The sequence below is a fragment of the Oryctolagus cuniculus genome, chromosome 13 (genome assembly GCF_964237555.1).
Source record: "Oryctolagus cuniculus chromosome 13, mOryCun1.1, whole genome shotgun sequence".
NCBI lineage: Eukaryota > Metazoa > Chordata > Mammalia > Lagomorpha > Leporidae > Oryctolagus > Oryctolagus cuniculus.
In genome coordinates, this window is record NC_091444.1 from 108,493,817 (window position 1) to 108,510,001 (window position 16,185).

The 16,185-nt window shown below is 51.1% G+C and overlaps 1 protein-coding gene across 1 annotated transcript in view; it reads left to right on the forward strand.

Moving 5' to 3' along the window:
- The first annotated feature begins 3,853 nt into the window (after positions 1-3,853).
- Positions 3,854-16,185, forward strand: part of NRP1 (neuropilin 1) — a 222,228-nt gene continuing 209,896 nt past the window's right edge. Inside the window, exon 1 of the mRNA XM_051833423.2 lies at positions 3,854-3,975. The gene's annotated coding sequence lies outside the window, so the exon portion shown is untranslated. The remainder of the gene's footprint in view (positions 3,976-16,185) is intronic.

The window sequence follows — 16,185 nt, forward strand, 5'->3', positions numbered from 1 at the left end:
CCAACACCACCTCCTACTTGCTTTCTAAAGTCATTGTTCTAAAATGTATTTTTAAATGTACATATCAAGTTTTATTTTATATGAAAGGCAGAGAGAGAGGGAAAGATATCTCCCATCCCAACCATCTGTTGGTTCACTCCCTTGAATGCTTGCAATATCCAGGGTTGGCCCAAGAACCAGGAGCTCCATCCAGGTCTCCCATGTGAGTGACAGGGACCCAAGTGCCTGAGCCATCACCTGCTGCCTCCCAGGGTCTGCAGGAGCAGAAAGCTGGAGCAGAAGTGGAGGCCCCCAGACTAGAACCAGGCACTCTGATATGAGATGTGAGTGTCCAGTGGCGGCTTAACCCTAGCACCAGAGCCCGCCCCTACCTCTTGCTTTCAAGTCCTGTTCACCTTCTCCTCTCTTAGCTCCTCCTCCAGATGGGAGGGGCCGTCTGACAGTGGTCATTGCCAGAGAGCTCTAGAGAGGGAAACCTTTCTCAGCGGAAGGTGCTGGGAGTCACCTGTTCTGCAGCTTGGAGGAGCTGAGGCGCCCAGCAGAGGCTGACTGGCTCGCATGGGGAGTGTGTGAAGATTAGCAGTGCCTGCCATCCAGGGCTTCCAGATGGCCTCAAAGATCTCTGAACGTTGGAAACTGCAGTGATCTATTCTGGGTCTTTAAACAAATGAACAAGTATCAGGGTCTATATCGAGCAGTAGAGATCCTGAGACACAAACTTGGCCAAGGGAGCCGCTTCCACGTTCTGCTGTGCCCCCGTCCTCATCCGGGTCCAGAGAAAACGGCTCCTTCCCCAGCAGGAACACCACCCCGGGCTCTCTCGCAGAGGCAGAGCTGCAGCTCGGTCCCTGGAACCTCAGGAGCGTTCTGGAGGCCCATCAGGGTTCTGACCTGCCTTTCTTTGACCTTGACACCTGTGATGTGGGGCTCCTGAGTTCTCTCCTGGCCACTGAGCTCGGTCCTGTTCACCCGTGCACCCCGGCTCCAGACTTCTGCCCTTGCCTCTGCAGGTGTTGAGTTCCAACTCCCCGGCCGGTCCGTGTGTCTTCCGTTACCCAAGGCTCACTGCAGCGCCAACCATGAGAGGAGAGCCCCGGCCGGGAGGAGGGAGGGAGCTCAGGAGTCAGAGACCCGGCCGGGAAGAAGCAGGGTGCGTTTCCTTACGTTATTCTTGGTGTGGCCCTCGCACTTTCTCCAGCCGAGCTTCGTGCTGACCTCAGTGAAGGCTCAGTGAATGTGTTCCATCAGCCAGACTTGGAAAACACCCATCAGTAACCCAGTCACGGTGTTCCCGGACGACGCAAGGGACCTGTCAACCCTTCACACGGGACTGCCACCTCGGGAGAACCCCAGGGGCTGCCCCAGGATGGCCGCACCCTGGGTTCAAGAGTCACAGATGCTGAACAAGTCAGATGGAGCAGCTGTCAGCGCAGCCGAGGGAGGAAGCTGAGAGCAGGCAGGCGGGGAGGAGGGGGGTGGTCTCCCCAAGGAAGGTGGGCACTCCTGCCACTCCGGTGTGATGGACATGTCCTGGAAACTGCAGCTCTCCAGGCGGAAGCGCCTGAGCCCTGTGTGGACACCACGAGGGCGAGCCCTGGAGATGCCCAGCGTGGTTGACAGAAACCCTGTACGAGCAGAGACACGCGGGGAAGCATGGTTCAGACGCCCACCAGGCTGTGTGGAGTGAGCCAAGGGGAGGCCATGGAGGGGCTGCGACGGATGAGCCAGTGAGGTCAGTGTGGACCCCGGGGTTCGGGCACCTGGCCTTTCTCCTCCAGACTGCATCAGGGTCTGGACTGCATCTTGCGCTGCCCTGGGCTCCCTAACGCACGTCGTCCCACACAGATGGCCTGCCATCTTGAGAAATGGCCTTGGGGGCAGGCGTTCAGCACAGCAGCTAAGACGCCCCTTGGGACGTAACACCTCATACCAAACTGCCTGGTTCAAGTCCTCGGCTGCTCCACTGCTGTCCAGTTCCCTGCTAATGCAGACCCTGGGAGGCCGCAGATGCTGGCTCAAGCGCTTGGGTCCCTGTTACTCACAGGGGAGAACCAGGTAGACTTCTTCGTTCCTGGCTCTGTCTTGGCCCAGGCCTGGCTGTTGCAAGCATCTGGGGAGTGAACCAGAGGATGGAAGCTCAATCTCTCTCTGTCACTCTTTCTCTCTCCCTTTGAAATGAAATGAAAATTAGCAAGTAAAAATGAGAAATAATAAAGAGAAAACCACTTTGACATTGGTTGTCTCCTAAGCAGACACACAAATCCAGAGGACAAGCGAATGCGCACGGACAGAGGCTGCTGCTTGCAGCAGAAACTGGCTGCAGAGTGGGAGGCCTGGCGCACTGCTCTCACCGGGCTGCCAGGCATTGTGTCTGAGGTGCTTGGCAGCTCCCACCGTGGACACACACGTCCCGGGGGAGGCTAGGGCGCTCTGTGCTGCAGGCGGTCAGACACCCTGGGTCCCCGCACGCAGCCACTGCCTGTCCCCGGGTCTCGTGTGTATCCAGGAGTTGGCTTCTGAGAATTGAGGCTCACATACCGGCCGTGTCTGGATTCTGCATTTTCTTGACGCCTTCCACCCCGGTGCTGATTCGGGCTCTTGGGTAGGGCAGTGTCAGTGCTCCCTGCAGCCTATGGAGGGGGCGCCGCTGTGCCTGGGCCTTGCTTGGCCACACAGCTTCCCCTGACAGTGGACCAAAGAGGCCGCCGCTGCTTCTGCCGCTCCTGGAGCCGTGAGGCTGGAGAGAGGGGGCTTCCCTTGGCCACAGGCCTTCCTCAGGGTCCAGGGAGCCATTTCCCGAGAGAGGCGGGCTGTGCACGCACAGCAGCCAGTTCTCAAAAACGAGAGGCTCCCAGGTTGGCGGGAGCCTACCCAAAGCAGGGGCTGCCGGCCCGATGCAGTGACCAGGCCTCTGCTCCCGTGCGCCCAGGGCGTCCGAGCCCGCTGTGACTGTGACTCTCAGCAGGCGGCCATCTGTGGACATCAGTCACCCGATCCACACGAGGAGAGGAGCACACGGGGACGCGGAGGGGCCCCTTCACAAAATAGGAAGTCAAATCGAACTCTGATCTTTCCAGCCGAGAAAAAAAAAATGAGCAAATTGCAAGTGACTGGTGAAATAGACAGTAAGATGCCAGCCCTATTCATGGGGACAGTAATTGGCACTTTATGTCCGTGTTTCCCGGGGATTATCTGAGGAGCATAAGCTGTGTCCCTCCGATGGAGCCGCATCCCACGCTTCCTCGCCGGAGAGGCCCCAGGCTGGGTCGCCTGCAGGCCACGCGAGGGAACCGGAGCCGCAGAAGCAGGGCGGGCAACAGTCGGGGGCGGAAGAGAAGCCCGCGCGTGTGTACCCCGCCTCGCAGGTGCCTCTGGAGCCCGCCCCGGGGTCAGGGAGGAGCCCTTCGGGGTAGTGGGTGGGCTGCGGAGTGGGGCGCGTGTGCCCCGTGGGCCTCATCTTCGCCGGGGAGAGCTGAGCGCCCAGGCGGAGGAGGGAGGGTCGCGGGAGGCCGGCCCGGGCACGGCGGGAGCGGGGCCTGGGGAACACCGCAGCCAGCCCGAGGGGCGCCAGGCTCCTGTCTCCCGCGGGAGTTTCCTGGGCAGTGAGTGAACACACGCACATCCACGCGTTCGTCGGCAGTAGCGCGGCCTTTCCCACTTCCTATTACTAAGGGCCCTCGCCGCGGGGTCACCATCCCCGAGGTCCCAGCATGCACCCCGCGGTCTGAGCATGCGCCCCGGGTCTGCGGGTGCGCCCGGTGCATCCTGGGAAGTTGGCTGCGCCAAATCGGCTGCTCCCACGCTCCGCGGCCATGCGGGGGTGGCCGCCCGCCCGCCAGCCTCAGCTCTGACCAGCCAACTTGTGTGGTGGAAAGCCACACAGGGCCTCATCGACAAACAGCCCTTTAAGTGGCGCCCGGAGACCAGACCCGGCGATTCCGCACGTCTGCCCCGTCGGACGGCGTCGACCGCCCGGTGAGTGGACCTGGGGGAGCAGGCGCGGCCCGGCCCGGGTGCGGCGTGTTCTCGGCCGGTGGCTGTCTCTGCCCGTGGCTCAGGCCCCTCAGGAGAGGCCACGAACGCCCGGGCGGCAGCCGGTGGCACTGACCGTCTCGGTGAGGCCGAGAAGGGGGGCGTCTGGCTCACTCAGATCCCGTTTCTGGAGAGGCCACCGTCCGGCTTTCCCAGCCTTGCGTGGCGGGCCCAGCTTGGTCTCAGCCTTGCCCTGCTGCTGGCCGCCTCCCCAGGGTGCTGGCCCACGGTCCGCGACAGCCGCGCCCCTGCAGCGTGGCTGGCCTCCGAGCGCCAGTCCCACTCCAGACCTGAGTGCCGACGTCCAGGGGCTTCCACACTGCGGGGCCACCCGACCAGCTCTTGTTCTCTGGGAACCAACGCCCACCCCCTAGACAGCCAGGTGCCTGCCGTAAGAGCCGTGACTGCCTCCCATCCCCCTACACTGCCGCGCCTCCCCCACCCATCACAGCTGACAGCCGCACCCAGGCTGGACCACTCCGCATCTCCCACAGAACCGAGAACCAAGTGTGCGCGTGCACGCATGTGCATTCGGGGCAGGGGCAGACCTGACGGCCACTCTCCCAGTGGCGGCCCCTTCCTCAAGGCCAGCCGCATGTACGCAATTATGCTAACAGCATCGTCATTGTTTTGCTGGTCTCGTTCTCGCACAGATGGAATTCTTTGCTTTGCAATCAGAAAAGTCTTAACTCCTGCGGTTCCCCAGGGATCTCAGTGAATCATCTTCCCCTGCAGAGAAGCTAGCAGAGAGGAGAGCAGGGCTGGGTAGATGGGGGAGGGGTCTACTCCATCCCTCTGCCTTCAACCCAAGCATCTCCATTCTATACATTTTTTTTTAATATTAATTTATGTGAAAGGCAGAGTTGGAGATCTTCCATCCTCCTGTCTGCTCCACCGATGCCCACAACATCCAGGACTGGGCCAGACCCAAGTCAGGAAATGTGAACTCCATGTGGGTCTCTTACTTGAATCATACCCGTGGGGTGTGCATTAGTAGGAAGCTGAATCGGGACCAGAGGAGTCAGGATTCGAACCCAGGCACTCCAGTATGGGATACAGGCATTCCAAATGGTGTCTTAACCCACTCCCATTCTGTATATTTTATATATTGAAGTTTGATGTGCTATTTTACTTAAAATACCTTTTGTTGGTTTAGTTGTTGTTGTGACCAATGATAAAAGCTTGTCTCTGTGGCCTCCAAGTTTGATCCCTCCCATTTTGATAGCTGTGACGATTGGATTCCCAGCTTTGAGTCTCCCCTCATCTCTGACAGGGGAATTTGCCTGGTCCAGACGAACCTGGAGGTCCCAGTGTGTGTCCGGGTGCTGTGATCAGCCCCACCCAATAGACTCTCATTATTCATCCAGAGTCTGGACCCAGCGTCAGATGTTGGGGATGTGTCTTGACGTCACTCAGGTTCCCATAGCAAACCCTGCAGGGTAGCCATTACCCTTTGTCCCCCAAGTCTGCCTTTGACCGGCTAAGTGACAGCAGGAAACATTTGGCAAATTCTCTGTAACAGCCTGCAGAGTCTTGCTGGGATTGTTTTTATGGTGGTATTGTGCTACCGCGTGAGGTGTTTAAAAGGAACAACCCAGCACCTGCTTTAGAAAGCAGTTTGTTCCTGTAAAAATGTCCTTTTATATGAAGGTTGAATGCAAGCTGTTGCTAAAAACAATCAGTGGGTGTGTAGGCAGTGGCCTGCAGCATTCTGGAAGGTGTACAGGGTGCCCTAGTGTGGCTTACCTGATGCCGCCTTCGCAGAGGTCGGGACTGAATTGGCATTTGCACAGTGCTGCCTGAATCCAGTCACCCCATTCCCTTCATCAGCCTCAGAGTTGGCAAGGTCCCTGCTACCTGGGGTTGGAGGTTGGTATGTGTTCCATCAGTTCCCATGCCAGGAATCTCCTCACATTAACGGTATCTCCGCCCCGGTTATTACATTTTTCTCTGAAAATTACTGGGCAATAAATGTTTGAACATAACTCACGTGATTCAATAATGGAATTAACGTAAGTGGAGATGTGATGGTCTCTTTGATTAACAGCTTCTTGGACCACGCAGCTGACTGAGAATATGATACCTGTTAATGAGAAGCGAGAACAAGTCCCCCTTTCAAACACTGGTACTGCTCGCCTGGCTCACACCAAAGCCTGAGTGAGAGCCGCGTCGAGTTGAAATCAGAGTGCTGATCTGACAAACTGGAAGCGGGATGTCGACCCGGTCCCCTTGTGTGCGGCATAATTTGCTTTCTCGTGTCTCATTGAAGGAGAGCTCCCAGCCCCACTCCCCTTTCTCCAAGTCCTTGGCTTTCTGCCTTCAGCGGAGCAAGCCCCACCTCCCCCCTCTTACACCTTCCCCTCCCTGTTTTAGTCATCACTGGAGCTGGAGCTTTCACCCTGGTAGATTGAGATTTTACAGAAAGTCCTCGTGGAATTTGGCTACTTCCAAACTCAGTAATTTCCTTTTCTCAACTGAAGAGTGGTGTGTGTAAATACTTACTGATTTTTATCTCTTTCATTTTCCACACCATTTCATGGTAGGAAATTGGCATTTTTGATCTGTTTTGTGTGGAATCAGAGGAACTCAGAAATAATCACCTTATCCCAGGAATACAGGGCTTAGTGGTGGAGCGTTCATTAGAGCTGTCCTGTCCTCTCCATAGCCTCGCAGCAGTGAGTGTGTGAGCTAAGCTGCTGTTGGCCACGGCCACGGTCCAGGGAACGTGTGACGGAGTAGGGAAATCCTGTGTCTGTGAAGACCACAAGGCCATGCTGTGTGGCAGGGGACTTGGAGTGGCCAGCACCGGGACAGAGCAAAGTTTCCTGTGTGGTTAGCTGGAAGCGCTGGCACAGCGGTTAAGGCACTGCTTATGAAGCCAGCATCCCATGGTAGAGTTCTAGTTCTAGTCCTGGACACTTCGCTTCCCATCTAGCTTCTTGCTGAGGTGCTTGGGAGACAATGGGTGAGGACTCAAGTGCTTGGATCCCTGCTACCCACATGGGAGACCTGATGGAGTTCCTGGCTCCTGGTGTTGGCCTGGCTGAGCCTGATGGTAGTGGGCTTTTGAGGGATGAACTAGTGTTTCGGGAAGGTTCCCACCCTTCAAGGCAGGAGGACCTTGGAACTGAGGCATCTCCACGGACATGGCCTTAGGCCAGCCCACTTTGCAGGTAAGTTATAGAAAGTATTCAAGCCAAAGCCAACTCAGAAGGTGAATGCCATTCTTGTGTTTGTGCCAGCTGAGGTCCTTTTGTGGACACAAGAAAAACATCAGGAAAGCAGGGCCAGGAAGAGGAGGGCCAGCTCCAGCGCATGGGGACTTGAGAGCTTAGATCACCCCGCTCTTTAGTTTCCTCTGAACCGGGTCACCCATTCCTGATTGGGATCGGAAACCACTCAGGCGTGGGATTACTGCAGCATGTAAAGGCTGCTATGCTCAGGGCTGACACCGTCCTCTGCGGTCTGCCATGGAATCGGCCAGGACCATGCAGGTTTGACCTCTACTGTACCAAGGGCTCCATTCGCAATTTCCCAGAAGCCCAATGACGGTGGTGCCTGATTTGCATGGATATTTACATAAATCTGCATGTGCATGGTTTGCAGGTTTGGACCATGAATTGATTATGTCTTGTTGGCTCAAAAAGTTTAGAATGGAAAGTAAGGGTGAAGGTCACAGCTGCTGAACAGAAAAGACATTTGTTGTCTGGGAAATGCCTTTTAAGAGTGTCTTCCTGAAAATGTCCTTTACCAGTGAGGGTATAACTAAAACTGAGGCTTTTGGTAATTAAAAAGCTCTCTGCTCACTGTATTCACAGGCCCATCTTAGAAGAACGAGGACCTATCAAGTAAATTTTAAATGTCTGAAAGTAACTACTATTATTATAGACTGAGCTTCCCACCTGCAAGGTGAAAATGTACAACTGGGTTGCATACCACACATTCAGCGACTTGAGGAAAATAGAAGAGAAACTCTTGGTTTCCTGACCATCCCAGTTACCCCAAAATCCAAGGCTGGGCCCCATTCTAGCTGCTGTTACCCCTCAGGATCCCTGTGTCTTGACCCCACACATCTACCTGACCATGCCACCCCACCCTGGCCACATTGAAGCCTCTCCTGGTATGAGAGATTGACTCTGGATTTGTTCAAGACCATCCCTCAGCCTGTGTGCCATTGTGTAGAAGACACTGAAGTCAGTGATCACAAATACAAGCTTTGGAATCACACAGGCTTAGGCTTGAACACTGACCCTACCACTCGTGCCTCAGACAGTTCTCACACGATAATTGGCTTGAATTCTCAAATATATCTCAGTTTCCTGCTCTGTACAAAGGCTTAATGACACCCACATCAAATGGCAGTTAGAAAGATTAAAAGAGAAAATAAATATAGATACTGAAAAAGGACTCAGCTGGTGATGAGGAGGAATACTATTATTAAGTACTTCTGCAGAATGAATCATTTTTATCCTAATTATCAGAGTGTCATCTCCTATAAGTTAGCCTCTTAGGAGTTTTTACCTAACCAATGATACCAAGAATTCTCTTGAGCTCTGAAGAGCAATCATAATTTTTTTTAATGTTGAAGGTCATTAGAAAAGGACTTCAACTAAATTGCCATACCACAGGACTACAGAAAGTTCTGGAACAGACTTCATTTACCTTTCAACTGGAAATTCTCCGTGACTTGAAGAGGAGTTCGTGTTGGGACTGTAGCTTTGCACAGTGGGTGAAGAAGGAACACTCATGGTGATTTTTTTTTAATTTATTTGAGAGGTAGAGTTACAGAGAGAAAGGTCTTCCATCCACTGGTTCACTCCCCAAATGACCACAACGGTCAGAGCTGAGCTGATCCGAAGCCAGGAGCTAGGAGCGTCTTCCAGGTGTCCCTCACGGATAGAGAGGCCTAAGAAGTTGGCCATCTTCCACCGCTTTCGTAGGCCGCAAGCAGAGAGCTGGATCAGAAGAGGAGCAGTTGGGACAGAAACCGATGCCCATGTGGGATGCCAGCACTGCAGGTGGGGGCTTAACCTACTACGCCATATCACAGGCCCTACCCTGTAGTAGGAAGACATGCTCAAGGAACCTTCTTCACACTGTAGGAGGAGGATACACTGAGTTTGTCTTCTTGACACTGCAATAGGAGGGCACGCTCAAGGTGTCTTCACACTGTAGTACAATACATGCAAGGTGCCGCCTTCACACTGTAGTATGAAGATACACTTGGTTTGTCTTCTTTATACAGTAGTAGGAGGATATACTCAGTTTGTCATCTCTTCTTAAGATTTTATTTATTCGAAAGGCAGAGAAGGAGAAAGAGAGGGATGTATCTTCCATCCACTGGTTCACTCCCAAATGGCCTCAATGTCCAGGTCTGGGCTGAGCTGAATCCAGGAGCCAGGAGCTTCTTCCAGTCCTCCCATGTGGGTGCAGGGGTCCAAGCACTTGGGCCATCTGCCACTTCTTTCCTAGGTGCATTAGTAGAGAACTGGATGGGAAGTGGAGCAGCTGGGACTCAAACTGGCACCCATATGGGCACTGCAGGTGGAGGCTTAGCCTTCTACACCACAGCACTGGCCCTCAATTTGTCATCTCCACACTGCAGTAGGGGATACACCCACGCTGCCTTTCCACTGCTGTAAGAGGATACCCTGGTGCACCCTCTTCACACGGTAGTTGGAGAACATTCTCCTGCCGCCTTCACATTGTGGTGGGAGGTTACACTCTGTGTTCATCGCGCTGAGGGAGGAGGACACTCATACTGCCTTCTTCCCAGTGTAGAACACCGTACTGCACTGTAGGAGGTGGCAGTGTCAAGGTGCTTTCTTCATACTCTAGTTTTGGCAGATGATTGGATTCTTACTGTGACCTTATACTAAACTCCTTGAAACAGTACTTCCAGAATTTTTGTTTTGACTTAACCTGAGACTGCCTTTTGAGTCTTAATCCATTTCTCCCTGGCTTAGATGGCTGCCTGTAAATTGATGAACCAGAAGCTGGTCGTGGGTGCCATGAGTCCCAAGGATGGTTATTCAGATTAGACCCTGTGTAGACTAGGAGTCTCATTATAGGATACAGATTTTTACATCAAATAGATCCTTGAGATTCTCCGGAGATGCCGACTGAGAAACTTGAGGATTCCGTGCAGAGAGGAACAGGGCCTCCTGGGCTGCCGGTCTTCACTGCTGGGCCAGCTCCTGTGTCTCGGAGGGAGTTCCTCCTGTGCATCGAGATGCTATCCCGTGCCCAACTCAAGCGGAATAAATCTCTTGCAAGCAGCTGGAGCTGTGGGTATAAATTCCAGAGTTCTGTTTTGCTACAGAGCTTCATAAATGGTGAAAACCACTCTGTTTCAATGTGGTGGGATTTGGTCAGTGCCTTGAAGCTGATTAGGGCTTGTAAACAGAACAGACACATGGGAAACTGTCCATCAACAGAGGAGAAAATGACAGAGATTGGGCCTAAAGTGGTCATTTGTTGTCAATAGTTCTGGTATTGAACAGTTGTTATTCCCCAGAAATTTGAGTAGTAATGGACAAGAAATCCTAGTCACAAAGTATAAACTCATTGTTGTGTTCCCTAGTGAGCTAAATCTTCACATGTGGCCTGGGCAGGGAGGAGATATCCCTGTCCATTGCTGCTGTCCTTGTGACCCTCACCTGTATAAATTGTTGTAGGTTCTTAGGGAACTATCTTCCTGCCTCTGTCATTCAGAATTCAACATTTCGCTACATTTTAATCTTTTTTCTTTGATTTCCTTTTCTAATTCTTTTTTTTGGAACGTTTAAATTTATTTAGTTTTGAAAGAAGAATCTAATGGCACTGAATACAATGAGGTATCATATAGTTATACAGAATAAAAAAGGTGTTATATCTTGACACATTATGGATTTATTTGTCTTCAGATGGCTGGAAGCAATGAGATGAAGTACACCAAGGGATGGGCGAGGTTTCTGTGATGAGTGTGTGTGTGTGTGTGTGTGTGTGTGCTTTGTCATACCTATATGTTGCTTATTTTGATGAATTAGAATTCTTTTTCCTTTTCTTCCAGTTTCCTTACCAGGAAACCTTTCTCTGCCAAGTGAAATCATATAAGAACAGGCAAGAGTGCAGGGGCTCCCAGGCAGCTGTTAGATGACCACAGCCCCATACTTAGTAGCTGAGGTGGTAGGTGACAAGCTGGATGTGCAGGTTCGAGGCCAGGCCTGGTCATTCTGGCATCAGAAGCGATCCCTCACACACCCTTGTTCATCACTGAGGGACACATCTCTGCTGAAGGAAGCAGGAGGAAAGTATCCATTTTCAAGGAAGAGAGCTGTCAGTCACATGTCTGTTCCTCCTCCCCAGTTTGCTTGAATGATTAAACAACACTGCTCCTTATCTACATAAAGCCATGAACATTTCTTGGAAATTCCTACATTTCCATTTCCAAGCATGCTTTTCATTTATTGTGAGATGTGTGCAGAAATGCCATCGAGTTCCTTTCCCTGGCCATCCTCTGGATTTTTGTCATTGAACATATGATAAATCAATATACAAGAGTACCTATAAAAGTTTGTGAAAATAGTAAAGTTTATTTTGGTGCAAAAAAAAAATTTTCAAACCCATGCATAATGTTTTCATAATTCGTGATTTCCTTCTGTTGAAGATCCCTTGTGCAGTTCAGTAGGTTGCTGTGTGTGTGTGTGTGTGTGTTTTGCCCAGTGGCCTCATAGGAAGAGCTTAGGGCTGCTTGGGCTTCTAAGTACTCCTGCTCCTCCTAGCCCCTGACAGTTTTTCTTTGTTCTTATCAAGAGTCTGTTTATCTCCCCTGATTTGCCCCATTTTTCTTTTTCATTCAGAGCTTACATAAATTCTTGTGGTCTACGTAGGCTTGGTAAGAGAAGAAAGTGAGTTTCATGCCTAACCAGATGAGACATGAGTGCAGAATGCTTTTGTCTGGGAATGTGTATTTTTAAAAAAGATTTATTTGTTTGTTTGAAAGGCAGAGTTAGGGAGAGACAGCTAGAGAGGGATCTCTCACCCACCAGTTTATTCCCCAAATGGCAGCAATGGCCAGGAAGCCAAAGCCAGGAGCCAGGAACTCCATCCAGGTCTCCCACGTAGGTGGCAGGGGCCCAAGCACTTGGGCTGTCTTCTGCTGCTCTCCTGTGTGCATTAGCAGAGAGCTGGATCAGAAATGGTGAATCTGGTACTCAAACAGGCACTCACATGAGATGCTGGCGTTGCAGGCAGTGGCTTAGCCCTCCGTGTCACAATGCCAGCCCTAAGAAATCTGAGGACTGAGATGCAAGTGTGGGGCCTTGGGACAGAACGTGCACGGGGTGCCAGTGCCAACCCACACAGAGGAAGTGGTGTCAGCTGACATTGTGCATCAGTAGTTTGCTGTTTTCTCTATTGTTTCTTGCTTGCCTGAAAAAACCTCCCAGACGACTCCCAGCTTCCCCTTTTCCCATAAAATAGCCACAGTGGTCTGTTAGGCATAAATCAGATGATATCACTCCCTGTCAGTCTCCAGTCCTTACACTTAGAAGAAAATGAAGGCTTCGCCAAGGCTATAAGGATCAACTTAATTGGGGTCCTTGCCCTTTCTCTGCATCCAGCTCTGCCACCCACCTCCCACCCCACGGCCCATGCTGCAGGGTGTTGGACGTTGGAGGACCTCAGGGCACCCTTAGAGCTTCCATTTCTGAGCTTCTTGACTGTGGTTCACATCAGTACCATCTGCTCAGTGCCACCTTTTTTCTTTACTGCAGCAGCCAGATTTGTAGAAACCCTTCAGTGCATTTCTTCAGCGACTCCCCTTTGTGTACAGGGACTGTTGGCCACACTGGGCGTAAACCCAGTTTCAGCAAATGATGGTCAGATGTGGATTCTGACCCTCATCCTCCACAGCCATGTTCCCCCCTTGGACACTGCTCTTCTCCAGGGTTGGCACGTCCCTTAGGAGGTGGCATCTTTCTTGTTCTAATAAAACAACTTTGTGTGTGTGTGTGTGTGTGTGTGTGTGTGTGTTTTAAATAGTTACAGAGAGGCAAAGGCATGGGGTGGGGTGGGGTGGGGAGAGATATCTTCCATCTGATGGTTCACTCCCCACATGACTGCAACGGTTGGAGCTGTGCCAATCCAAAGCCAGGAGCCAGGAGCTTCTTCCCAGCCTCCCATAGGGGGTTCAGGGGCCCAAGGAGTTGGGCCGTCTTCCACTGCTATCCCAGGCCACAGCAGAGAGCTGGATCGGAAGTGGAGCAGCCAGGACTCAAACTGGCGCCCATATGGGATGTGGGCACTGCAGGCAGCGGCTTTACCCACTAGGCCACAGTGTTGGCCCCATAAAAGAACTTTTTAGAAGATAAAACAATCTCTATCCATCTATTTAGATGAGAGTTGTTTGTTTACTGGACAGGCAAGATTTTCTGCAGTTTTCATGATATCCCCATGGACTGAGGATCCTAAACCCTGAGAATGAAAACATGCCGTTCGGTCACCCAGTAAGTCTTCCCTAGTTTTTGACACAACTGAGAGGAATTGGGACAGAGATGATGACTGCTGGAGTCTCAGGGCAGAGGAGCAGGAGATGCAGCACACAGGTGGTGACCTTGTACCAGCAGATTGCTTTGTACCTCCTCTCTCCAACCCCAGGAGAAAGACCTCACATGTTCAGGAATTGTTTATGATTGAACTCGGGATTTCCATGGCTATGACTAATACAGCTCAGAGGGGAGGGGAGTAGCTTTCTGTTGATGCCATACCTACTTCTTGAAAACAGGACTTGGTCACAGTGGTGGACTTGGTCACGGTCCTTTCATTGTAGAAGTCACAGCTTTCATTGTAGGAGAGGTTATTGAGAGACATAGGAACTGAACTTGAATTTCCATAGCTGTGAATGACCAGGGGTAGGGGTGTGCTCTGTAGCTGTAATAAATTTTTCTAGGAAGAGCCAGGCAGGGAGGGACACCATCTCCATATTCAGTGGACCTAACATTCTATACCTTGTCTTGCTAGCATTTGATGATAACTCACCTTATCATGAATTCAGTAAATGCCAGGGCTGCCAGGACCAGTCTTAACTGGTAGAATATTCTACCAGAGGGTATTCTGTGATCTTCCATGGGATCTGTCAAGGGATGGTAGGGTTGGGCCAGGGTCTCAGTCTCTGAATGGAACCAGTTAACTCAAACTTGATTTAGCATCACAAGGAGGCCAAGAGGCACCGCAAGGACCTCCAGAGACCCTGCACATTTACATGTTGTTAGGGTCCCCATGTTCCTACTCCCTCATTGATTTATTCACTTAGTAACCTTCTTTAATGAACATTCAGTGAGAACTCATCAGTGCCAGAGACTACACCAGGTGCAGGGGATGCTACGACATTTTCCTTGTCTTGTGTAGCTTAGAGTCTAGTTTATTTTAAGTATTCTTGTCATGTGGCAGAAAGTCTGTCTTGGAAAAAAATTAAGAATTTTCCTCAAAGAGAGTAAACAATACATTTAGAACTCTTGGTGGAAATGAAGTAGAAAATAACACGTATAAAATGGCAGCTCAGATACAGAGTTAATTTTGATCTCATCATGCAGAGTGAATTTCACAAGACTCAATGGCAGACCCAGCCTTTAAGCTAATCAGTTTCGTTTTTCTTCTCTTCCAAGGCTTCGTATTTTGTGCCTAAATTCAGGCAAGCATTTCTCCAATTTTCTGTGTTCTCAGAACATAGGCGCTATATGAGTAGGAATAGTTCTGCTCAACCACTTCATTTTTATTAGAAAATAACACACAGCAGAAACATAGGAAGTTGCTAATTCCTTGATGTAAGTAATTGGAGACGTCTACTAGACTTCTGATCACAGATTTAAGCCCTTCCACAAGTGGGGCAGCTGCATTTTCTTCCTCCTGCTGCAAAGAATGCAGAGCTCCGTACAGTCAGGGGTGAAAGGGGCCTGGGGCTGCACTCAGATCCAGAGCTTCTGACTGGCAGACTCCTGAGGGAAACTGCCATTGACCTTGGACGTGATTGCTGTGTGTGAGTTGCATAGCTGAGAACGGTTGCAGTGCACGGGACTAGCGTGTTGTACACGCCCATAATTTATTAATGTGATTCCTGTGAGGCAGCCTGTTTTGTGAGTACGCATGTTCTCCAAGCACAGGATCCAGAGAGAACTGCCTTTGTCATTTTGTTTTTTAAAAATGGGGACCTTTTTTTTTTTTTTTTTTTTTAAGATTTATTATCTGAAAGGCAGAGTTGCAGAGAAGCAGAGGGAGAGAGAAAGAGGTCTTCCATCTGCTGGTTTACTCCCTGAATGGCTGCAACAGCCAGAGCTGAGCTGATCTGGAGCCAAGAGCTGCTTCTGGGTCTCAAGGACCTGGACCATCTTCTACTGCTTTCTTAGGCCATAGTTGAGAACTAGATCAGAAGAGGAGCATCCAGGATTTGAACTGGCGCCAGTATGGGATGCTGGCACTGCAGGCAGCAGCTTTACCCGCTATGCCACAGTGCCGACCCCATGCCTCTGTCATTAAAAGCTGTGCATGTTGGGCCAACATTTTGGTATAGTGGGTTAAGCTGCTGCCTGTTACACCTGCGTTCCATATCAGAGCACCTGTTTGAGTCCAGTTGGCTCTGATTCTTATTCAACTTCTTGCTCATGTACCTGGGAAAGCAGCAGAAGATGGCTCAAGTACTTGGGTCCCTACCACCCTTGTGGGAGACCTCCTAGCTGCAGCCAGGCCTAATCCTAGCTATTGTAGTCATTTGGGGAGTGAACCAGTGTATGGAAAATCTTCCTCTCTGCCTCTCATTCCCCCTGTAGCTATGCCTTTCATGTAATTATTTTTAAATCTGTGAACATTGCATTCTGTGGTGCCTACATCACAGTTCTGTTTTTCCTTAATGTAGATTTTCTGTTTTCCCCACTCCTGTGACCTGGAATCTCTCAATCAGAAGAATCTTTCAAATTGAGTGTTTACCCCAAGACCACACCATGAATTCTTTTTTTTTTTTTTAATTTATTTGACAGAGTTAGACAGTGAGAGAGAGAGACGGAGAGAAAGGTCTTCCTTCCGTTGGTTCACTCCCCACATGGCCGCCACAGCCGGCATTTCCAGGAGCCAGGTGCTTCCTCCTGGTCTCCCATGTGGGTGCAGGTGCCCAAGCACTTG